The 11,267-nt window shown below is 43.8% G+C and overlaps 1 long non-coding RNA gene across 1 annotated transcript in view; it reads left to right on the forward strand.

Annotated features, from left to right (window-relative positions):
- LOC148116885 (uncharacterized) overlaps window positions 1-10,552 on the forward strand; it is a 32,949-nt gene extending 22,397 nt beyond the window's left edge. The window contains exon 3 of the long non-coding RNA XR_015731486.1: window positions 10,258-10,552. This is a non-coding gene — a long non-coding RNA (uncharacterized LOC148116885). The remainder of the gene's footprint in view (window positions 1-10,257) is intronic.
- Window positions 10,553-11,267: the final 715 nt, after the last annotated feature.

Below are 11,267 nucleotides of genomic sequence, written 5' to 3' on the forward strand. Positions count from 1 at the left end.
ACGCATTCCACCAGAGATCTCAGCATGAGGGAGAGTCTATTAATGATTATATGACTGCCCTGAGGTCAGCTGCCCGACACTGCGAATTTCGTGAGCTGGACGACATGCTCCTAGACCAATTAGTCTGTGGCGTGAGGAACCTGAAGCTACAAGAACTACTGCTGGCCGGTTCTGACCTGACCCTCCCAATTGCCTTGGACGAGGCACAGGCTGCCAAGATGTCTGCAAAGTCTGCAGCAGAAATTCAACGCTACCAGTGGGGGTGGAGGCCAGACCAATGGTCATCCATCCATCCACTATGAGGCGGTGGACCATGATAGCAGTTTTGAGGGAGATGTTGATGATGTGAGCCGCCTGAAGTCTACCCAACGGAAGAAGTGGGCGCCCACCTCTAAGAAGCCCCAGGGCAGCTGTCTGGGCTGCGGTGGGTTGCACAACCATTCTGATTGCAGATTCAAGTCTGCCGTTTGTCAGCGTTGCGGAAAGCGAGGGCACCTCTCCAGGGTCTGCCGTGCCACCTTCCCGAGTCCAGATAGTACTGAGGAGCCGAGGTTCAAGCGACAAAAGACCAGACGGCCCAGCCGCAGAGAGAGTGAGGGAGAGAGTTTTGCCATCTCTCAGGATGCCGAGGTGTTGGCGGTTTCCATAAGCCACGCCTCTTCCCCATTCTCTGATAGTAAGATTTACCTCACCATCCTCCTGGAGGGAGCTCCGTGTAAAATGGAAGTTGACATAGGCTCTTCAAAGTCCTTGATTGCATGGCCCGCACTCAAAGCCTTACTTCCCTCTGTTTCCCGCCGGCGGCTACAGCCTTGCCCCGTCACTTTAAAAGACTACCAGGGGAAGCCCATACCAACTCTCGGGTATGCTTCCTTCCACGTAGCCTATGGCTTGTTTTCTGGCCGCCTGCCCCTGGTCATTGTCCGTGACAGTCTTCCCTCTCTCCTTGGCCTTGACTGGTTTGCAGCCCTCTGCCTCGGTCTCTCTGGTATTCACACCACGAGCCGTGATGTTGCTGCTGACATTATGCGGGAATTTGCTGATGTTTTTGATGGCCGTCTTGGCAAATACAACGGCCTCCCTATCTCTTTCAATTTAGACCCCCAGATGGCGCCCATTAGACTGAAACCGCGGAGGGTGCCCCTCGCTCTGAGGCCCAGGGTTGACAGGGAGTTGGATAAGCTCATTGCCCAGGGGGTCCTTCAACCAGTAGAGCACTCCAAATGGAAGACTCCGATAATAATTCCCCTCAAGCGGGATGGCACCATTAGAATTTGCGCCGACTACAAGGCGACCCTAAACAAGGCGCTCCAAGCCAATCATTACCCGGTGCCCGTTGTCCAGCAGTTACTGCACTCCCTAGGCCGAGGAAAGGTCTTCGCGAAACTCGACTTAGCCCAGGCCTATCAACAACTTCCTGTTGATAGCGAAACGGCCCTGGCTCAGACGATTATTACACACAGGGGTGCATTTCAATGCACCCGGCTGCAGTTTGGTATAAGCGTGGCCCCGGGGATCTTTCAAAGCCTTATGGAGCAGCTGCTCCATGGGTTGCAGGGGGTGGTCCCTTATTTTGATGACATCCTGATTGTGGCTGTGGATCAGGAAGATCTCGTCAATAAGCTTAGGGCTATCCTTGCACGTTTTAGGAAGGCGGGGTTAAAGTTAAAAAAAGAAAAGTGTCGCATTGGGGTTCCACGGGTGGAGTTCTTGGGGTTCCTTATTGATGCTTCTGGCATCTGGCCCACCCCGGCCAAGGTGGAAGCTATTAAACACGCCCCTGCTCCCACCTCCAAGCCCCAACTCCAAGCCTTCCTTGGCCTTCTCAATTTTTACTCTATTTTCTTGCCCCACAAAGCATCCCTGGCTGAGCCTCTCCATCGGCTCCTTGACTCTAGATCCCCATGGCGCTGGGACTAGTGCGCTGCCAACTCATTCAAGGCCGTTAAGGACATCCTCTCCTCCGACGCTGTCCTGGTGCAGTATGACGACTCTTTACCTCTCTCTTTAACTTGTGACACCTCCCCCTATGGGGAGCTGTCCTGAGCCACATTCTGCCTACCGGCGCTGAGGCTCCTGTTGCTTACTACTCCAGGACTTTGTCAGCTGCTGAGAGGAACTACAGTCAGATAGATCATGAGGCTTTGGCCACCGTAGTTGGAATCAAGAGATTCCATGACTACCTCTATGGCAGGTTTTTCTACCTGGTCACCGATCACAAGCCCCTTCTGGGCTTGTGGCCGGCAACAGGCAGACCCCCCAAATTCTCTCCCCGCGCATGTCGCGCTGGGTGGAATTCTTGTCGGCTTACTCCTACCAATTGCTGTATAAGCCAGGTAAAGCTATTGGGCATGCTGACACCCTCAGCCGCTGCCCCCTCCCATTGCCTGTCCATGACCCTGGCCCTGCGGCAGCCGTCCTTCTAGTGGACAAACTGCCCTCCTTAGTGACTACAGCGGATGTTAGCGCCCGCTCGGTAGTGGATCCGATCCTGTCCAAAGTCTTGGACTGGGTGCGCAGGGGATGGCCGACCTCGCAGGGCTCTGCGGAGTTTCTCCCTTTTTTCTGCAGGCGCCATGAGTTGTCAGTGTTACAGGGATGCCTCCTTTGGGGTAACCGGGTGGTTTTGCCCCCAGATCTTAGGGGACAGGTCTTGGCTGGCCTCCACACTGCTCACCCGAGGGTAGTTCGCATGAAAGCCCTCGGCCGCAGTTATGTGTGGTGGCCGAAGTTTGACCGGCAGGTTGAGGACTGGGTTGCCCATTGCCGACAATGTCAACTCACACGTCCCGCTCCCCCATCAGCGCTCATACAGGATTGGGAACCTCCCGGGGCGCTGTGGGCAAAGGTCCACCTAGATTTAGCAGGGCCCTTTCTAGGCCAAACCTTTCTAATCGCCATCGATGCCCACTATAAATGGGTGGAGCTTGCTATCATGCAATCGACTACTACTACAGCCGTCATTAAAGTGTTAGAGGGATGGTTTGCCACTCATGGGTTGCTGGATATTATCGTCACCGACAATGGGCCACAGTTCACTTCAGCACCCTTCCAGCTGTTTCTGGCCCGGCTGGGCATCCGCCATGCCCAAACAGCACCGCTACATCCAGCGGCTAACGGACAGGCAGAGAGGGCCGTGCATTCCGCCATCCATGTAAAGTGTCAAGGTTCCAACTGATGAACCCAACCAAGCTAGCAAAGTCGAGACGATCCAATCTCTTTAAGCAAATCTTTATTGAGTACATCACTTCAGCACACATGAAAGCAAAACCAACTGTACCTACTTCCCGCGGTTTCCCCATAAGTAAAGAATAGATTCTTCACTACCTTCATTAGCACAGGTCACATTGTCCAATAAGGTATTCTGGTGTCACTATGGCAACTCTGCTAAGTCTTTGACCTTGGTTCCCACGGGATGATTTCTTGTTGTCATCAGGGGCTAGCATTCCAAATCTTTCCCTCCCCTCTTACTCTGTGGCAGCTGAGAAATGAGAAAATGGCTGCTACAGCATAGGCATGTTTTGAAGTTGACAGTAAGACAGAGAGAATGGTACTTACCTTCCTGGCATAGGTGGGAGGGGAGAAGAAATAGGGAACTCCACTGGGAGGACTATGGTAACCAGCATCCAGACTGAACACCTTGACAGCATCACTACCAAAGCTGAGGAACTGAATTGACATCTGGGTATCAATTCAGTTTCATCATAGAAGCCAAGTAGCTAATGCTATCTCAAGGAAGAGCCCATAGCACTTTCAACATTTATCCCATATTTTTGTGCCAAACTATGCCGCCTTCAGTCTGACCTAAGAGTAGTACATAAAATTATCTGCTACAACATCCTACCTGTCAATGACTACTTCAGCTTCAACCACAACATTAGACAAGCACACAATAGATACAAACTTAAGATAAACTGCTCCAAACTCGATTGCAGAAAATATGACTTCAGCAACAGAGTGGTCAATGCCTGGAATGCACTATCTCACTCTGTGGTTTCATCCCCAACCCCCCAAAACTTTAACCTTAGACTGTCTACTGTTGACCTCATCCCATTCCTAAGAGGTCTGTAAGGGGCGTGCATAAGCGTACTAACGTGCCTACCGTCCCTATCCTACTGTCCCATTTGTCCCCATTTCATGTATTCATAATCATGTTTATACTTATATCTGTTATCTTATACATGCTTGACAAAACAAACAAACAAGCAAACAAACAAACAAACAAGCAAACAAACAAACAGGTTTAGGATTAGGTCTTGCATCAGTGATCATTGGGAGATATATGGAGATGTTATACGTCAGTCATGAATATCCTGAAGTAGGTTTATAATACTATATGTGTTAGCTTCTCTGTTACTTTTCTTGGAGATAGGGAGAAATTCTTTTTAGACTCTTTTAACTTTTATGTGGCTACTTTCAGCTTGATTTTCTTGTGCTGCCTGGATTGTTTAATGAAACTGTTCTTTTAAAGAATGCAGGCACTCCTGTTGGGCAGCATTGAATGGGCTATAATGAGAACATTTGATAGCTGTCAATAATTGTGTGCCTCCATCTTCCCGGAAAGGCTCAAAGGAAACATTCTTCCAATCATTTTCAGCTCTGCGAGTTACCCAATGTCTCCTGTTTCACTATATCACTCGGGTAGATGTGCCTCCCGGGTTCCAGCAAGCTTGTGAATCCTGATCAAACAAAGGGATGCTTTAAAGGGATGGGATGCAGAAAGGAAAATACAGCAAGGGAAAAAAAGAAACTCTAGGTTTGAGAACTATGGAAATCTGAAACCAGTTCTGTTGTCTGCTGATCTGGTTACTGAAATTGACAGACTCAGGGAGTTTTGCTCAATGCCTTATAATTAAACAGAAGAAGATAATGTTACCCTAGGGATCTGGTTATAAATTTAGTATTTCATAGGCCTTTTTCCAAAGCAAACAAGCCTTCCCCCCATTTATTGCCATGGCTTGCTCTGCTCAGTTATTTGTATGCCCTTTAAAGAGCTGAGAATGCATTATCTCAGTCTTGATTGGCATTAGAGGCAACCAGGGACCATTTCTTTGCTGACTCTATTTCCTCGTGTCAATCTATATGTCCTATGTGGAAAACAGAAACAGGGATCATGGTATGGGAAATGTTTTATGGAGAATGACCCTTACCTAATGAATCTAGATGTCTTAGATGAAGGCATTTCCACACAAAATAATTCAGTGTTGTTTGAAAACACATCCAAATCTCTTTTGTCATTATAACAGAGGTATTGAAAGGCTGAGCTGATGATTATCATTGCTATTTGGCTATGCTTAAAATGGAACTCTTTGCTCACTTCTGGTCAAGAATAGAAGGTTGGCTAGGCAGCTCCCTCTCAGTATCTCAGACTAAACAAGCAAAGGTGAAACTGCTAGTTTATCCCACTTTTTGGAACAAAGAAGTCCATTTGCAAAATATCAGACCATGTGCTTTTCAGTTTTGATATTTTCTTGGTCTTTTGGAGGTGCTGAGATGGAGTGAGGGTATCGTTGCTGTAGTTCCCTCTTATTTTTAGTACTTCAAGTCATTTGAAATGAAGAACTTCATGAGTACCTTCAATCTGCACCAGGCTAGAAACCAGGGGACTGTGAGTTCTAGTCTCACTTTAGGCATGAAAGATAGTTGGGTGACTTTGGACTTCTTTCTTTCTTTCTTTCTTTCTTTCTTTCTTTCTTTCTTTCTTTCTTTCTTTCTCTCTCTCTCTCTCTCTCTCTCTCCCTCCCTCCCTCCCTCCCTCTCCCTCTCCCTCTCCCCCCCTCTGTCTCTCTAATCCACCTCACAGGGTTATTGTTATTGTTGGAAAAATAAGAGGGGGAAGGAATAATACAGGTGAAATTCAAAAAATTAGAATATTGTGCAAAAGTTCATTTATTTCAGTAATGCAACTTAAAAGGTGAAACTAATATATGAGATAGACTCATTACATGCAAAGCAAGATAGTTCAAGCCTTGATTTGTCATACTTTTGATGATTATGGCTTACAGCTCATGAAAACCCCAAATTCACAATCTCAGAAAATTAGAATATTACATGAAATCAATAAAACAAGGATTGTACATAGAACAATATCGGACCTCTGAAAAGTATAAGTATGCATATGTACTCAGTACTTGGTTTGGGCTCTTTTTGCATCAATTACTGCCTCAATGCGGCGTGGCATTGATGCTATCAGCCTGTGGCACTGCTGAGGTGTTATGGAAGACCAGGATGCTTCAATAGCGGCCTTCAGCTCTTCTGCATTGTTCAGTCTCATGTCTCTCATCTTTCTCTTGGCAATGCCCCATAGATTCTCTATGGGGTTCAGGTCAGGCGAGTTTGCTGGCCAATCAAGCACAGTAAGCCCATGGTCATTGAACCAGGTTTTGGTACTTTTGGCAGTGTGGGCAGGTGCCAAGTCCTGCTGGAAAATGAAGTCAGCATCCCCATAAAGCTCGTCTGCGGAAGGAAGCATGAAGTGCTCCAAAATCTTCTGGTAGACGGCTGCATTGACCCTGGACTTAATGAAGCACAGTGGACCACCAGCAGATGACATGGCTCCCCAAATCGACACAGACTGTGGAAATTTCACACTGGACTTCAAGTATCTTGCAGTGTGGCTCTCCATTCTTCCTCCGGACTCTGGGTCCTTGGTTTTCAAATGAGATGCAAAAGTTGCTCTCATAGAAAAGAGGACTTTGGACCACTGAGCAACAGACCAGTTCTTTTTTTCTTTAGCCCAGGTAAGACGCTTCTGACGTTGTTTGTTGTCCAGGAGTGGCTTGACAAGAGGAATACAACATTTGAAGCCCATGTCCAGGATCCGTCTGTGTGTGGTGGCTCTTGATGCACTGACTCCAGCCTCAGTCCACTCCTTGTGAAAGTCCCCAACACTTTTGAACGGCCTTTTCCTGACAATCCTCTCCAGGCTGCGGTCATCCCTGCTGCTTGTGCACCTTTTTCTTCCACACTTTTCCCTTCCACATAACTTTCTATTAATGTGCTTTGATACAGCACTTTGGGAACATCCAACTTCTTTTGCAATTACCTTTTGAGGCTTTCCCTCCTTATGGAGGGTGTCAATGATGGTTTTCTGCACAACTGTCAGGTCAGCAGTCTTTCCCATGATTCTGATTCCTACTGAACCAGATTGAGAGACTGTTTAAAGGCTCAGGAACCCTTTGCAGGTGTTATGGCTTACTTAGCTGATTAGAGTCAGACACTTTGAGCCTAGAATATGGAACCTTTTCACAATATTCTAATTTTCTGAGATTGTGAATTTGGGGTTTTCATGAGCTGTAAGCCATAATCATCAAAAGTATGACAAATCAAGGCTTGAACTATCTCGCTTTGCATGTAATGAGTCTATCTCATATATTAGTTTCACCTTTTAAGTTGCATTACTGAAATAAATGAACTTTTGCACAATATTCTAATTTTTCGAGTTTCACCTGTATGTATGTTGACTGCGTCGATTTACTTATAAAGTAATAAAGGTGGGGTTTAAAAATATTTAATAAATAAGAGGCAGAATCTAGGGTAGAGATCATAGGAAAGGATTTGCTAGGAACTGTGGCTGAGTCAGTTGCTTGGAAGCCACCATTTTACACCTGACAAAGTTTTTAAAAGTTTACTTGATTATAACAGGTCTCCTTGAAAATGAATAAGTAATTGTGCAAATAGTTTGCTAAAACCTCTATGTGAATCAGAATTCACTGCAGAAAGCACAGTGTTCTCTATCTTGATTTATATTACTTTTATACCACTCAGCTAATTGAATCCTTGTGATATGATGTGAAGGGTTAAACTTAAGCCTGATCTAGATTACTGTTTTGAATAGGTACATATATCTAGAGTTTTGGGAACCTGTCAAGATGGTTGGCATGTAAATAAGGTCAATCACAAAACAAACTGTGAGGTTATTCCCACCATTGTTCTCTCCTTACCCTGTAATGCCTAGTATTGCACCAGTTAACCTTTCTTCCCCCCTCCCTTTCTTTCTTGGTGTATGGGCAATTTTTTCTAAGTATTAGTGGCAGCCATCCAATATTGGGTGAGACCTGTGTGCTATGCACATAACATGTCAGCCTCTTAACTGTTTATATACATAAAAATAATATATGTATATATGTAAGAGCCTGGTGGCGCAGTGGACTAAACTACTGTTAAAGTAGTATTTAGCTGCCAGCTGCTTGCAATTACTGCGAGTTCAATTCTCACCAGGCTCAAGGTTGACTCAGCCTTCCATCCTTTCAAGGTAGGTAAAATGAGGACCCGGTTTGTGGGGGCAATAAGCTGACTTTGTATAAAATAGAACACTGCTTGGGGGAGGGCCAAAAAGCCCTACTAAGCAGGTGTATACAAAAGTATGAAGGCTATTGCTTAAAAGCATTGTAAACCGCCCTGAGTCTCTGGAGAAGGGCGGCATATAAATCAAACTAATAAATAAATAAATAAATTATACACACACACACACATACATATATACATATACATACATACATACATTCATACATGCATACATATATATATATGTGTGTGTGTGTGTGTGTGTTTTTGTAGATTTTCATGGGTAGTGGTATGCAAGTTTTGGTGTATTCGGGTCTTTTCCCATGTAAGATTGAGAATATCTTGGCAATGTTTCAATGAGGTCCCACTCGTCATCTTCAGGCTGGTGTCTCCAGCTTCATGCTTGTGCGAGGAAAGCGTGATCGGAGCTGCCATTTCTCTATAAATACTGGTGGGGAGGTGTGGGGTGCTGGCATTGTTGCTGTGAGCGGGTTGGTTGCCTGTGTTGTTTCATTTTGATTAGTTGATGGAGTTGATGTTTGCAGATTAGTCAGCTGTTTTGTAACAGCCACCCACAGGGTATTACGAAACAGCTGACTAATCTGCAAACATCAACTCCATCAACTAATGATACTCTCAATCTTACACGGGAAAAGACCTGAATACACCAAAACTTGCATATACATATACATATACATGTATGAATACAAAATTTATATTTTGCTGGTAAAGAAATAAAGGGAAACTAGTATAGATCTATTTCAAGCTTTTTAGCTTTCATCAGCTAGCCATACCCTTACTTGGATTCGAACTTGGGCTTCCTGCATGTTAGGCAGTTGAATTAACCTTCTAAGCCACAAGTTCTCCTCCCTTCGTATGTATGTATGTGTGTGTGTGTGTATGTGTGTGTATACACACACACTATACACACACACATTGTATACACACTTTATACATACATATGGATATGGATATATGGATATAAATATGGGAATGAAAGGTATTATGTGGACTACTTTGATTTCAGGTCTTCTGGCTTTCATGTTGAAATATAATCTCTAGTTTGGGCTTTTTTTCATAAAGTCTTTGGAAAAGGTACTTCTGAAAGATGTTTGCTTTTCATAGAAAGACAGGATATTATTAAGGGAAAGCCAGTCTTCAACATGAAGTAATTGCTTGATTTGCTTCAAGCACCACAAAAGCAATGCTGTCATGCAATTCTGCTAACCACCCAGTGATGATAATGAGTCAGTTCAGGCTTAGCAAGCATTAACACAGCTATCAAATCATATGTTTCATTACAAGGGGGGAAAAAAAAGATCACAGATCATCTTTCATCTCCAGTGCTTTAATACAACTGCCCAAGAGAGGGAAAGTTATTGAGCATTATGCTTATTGACTGACACCCTATTCATGCTATGAATTAGCCTTCCATGACGCTGAAGTAGCAAAGTTCCACTGAAAGGGTCCTACAGTATGAGTGTGTGAGTTAAGAGGGAAGAATGCAAGGAACACAAGAGGGAGTCTGGGTTTGTCAGCCTGGTGAGATACTCTAGATACCAGCTCTAACTTTATTGCAAGGTTACTTTAACAGAATCTTGCAAAGGCTTTTGATAGCAGTTCGGGCCATTGACATGATCTGATTTGTTGAAGTAAAGAAGCCACCAATTCACCTTTACTTTGGGCCACTGCTAAAGAAGAAGGCATCTCTCAGTGCTCTCTCTCCAGGTTTCCTTTGGCCAGAGCTGTGGGAAAGAGCCAAGAAGAGCCTGTTCATTCAGTGTTTGCCCAAAGAGAACATGAATTGAAAGCTTCTTTATTTCAGTGAAACAAATCATGTTATCTCCATGGCTTCAACTACTTAACTTCTCAATCTCCTCCTCTCTTAGTGTGAGCTTTGTCACAGGAAGCTTAGAGGTGCTTCCAAGCAGAATGATACAAAGCAATATGATTCTTTTGCTTCCCTTACAGGGCTCATGTCTTCTTCCCTAAGTCTGATGGTATGTTGAGCAACTGAGACAAAGGAAAAGAAACTACCATCCGAAGAAAATCTGATTGGAAAAGTTTTGGAATGTGCGAAGATGGATAAATTAACAAAGGAGATACAAGAAAAAGAGGAAACAGAATATTACTTAGTGTGGGAGAAATGGTATGAATGGTTGGAGGAGAGAGATAAAAGGAAGGGAAAAATTAAACAACAGTAGAAATAGGAGTTGAAGTATAATTGTTAATAGGAGGAAACAAAAATTGTAGAAACGAAAACGGGTACACGGGTATTGTTATGTATATATGTAAATAAACAAAGATTAGAAGTATATATATATAAATGATATAGTAGAAATAAGAGAGGGAAAAATGTACAACTATGAAAATTTTGTCGGATGCAAAACTGTTGAAACAGAAAAAGTGTTAAAGCTTTCCTTTTGTTTGTTTTTAAAAAATGTTTAATAAAAAAAATAAGAAAAAAGAAAAGAAACTTGTCCCATCACCCCCATATATTTTTACAAAAAGGGTTAGAGCTACTAAAGCTTGGCTGTCTAGGAAAATATTAAGGCTAAATATAAGAACAGACCCAGACATGGAAAAAGGTACAAAAAGATAGGCGAGCCAATCTCAACAGACAAATATGCAAGAATAACTAGTACATAGAAATGTTGCCTTAAAATTGTGAAAAGAGTAACGAGGGGCTATGCTTGAAAATGTTGGAGGGAAACCTTTGGATGTGTATGAGAGCAGAGATCCCACCTGAATCATGATTAATAAAGCAGGCTTTATAACTATAACAGCATTTAATTTAAAATTTTAATTTAATGTAATTAAAAGCATGATAGGAACAGGCCAATCTTACACTAAAGAAGTACAAAGAACAGCTGCAGGGAACAAAGGCAGAAGAAAGACTATGGGATTAGTAATCTCATAGACAAAAACAGGCGGAGTTGAAGAGTGAGAGAAATCAGAGAGTAAATCCATACCTCTCTGTC

Source organism: Pantherophis guttatus, chromosome 1 (assembly GCF_059756535.1).
Source record: "Pantherophis guttatus breed Tessera chromosome 1, ASM5975653v1, whole genome shotgun sequence".
NCBI lineage: Eukaryota > Metazoa > Chordata > Lepidosauria > Squamata > Colubridae > Pantherophis > Pantherophis guttatus.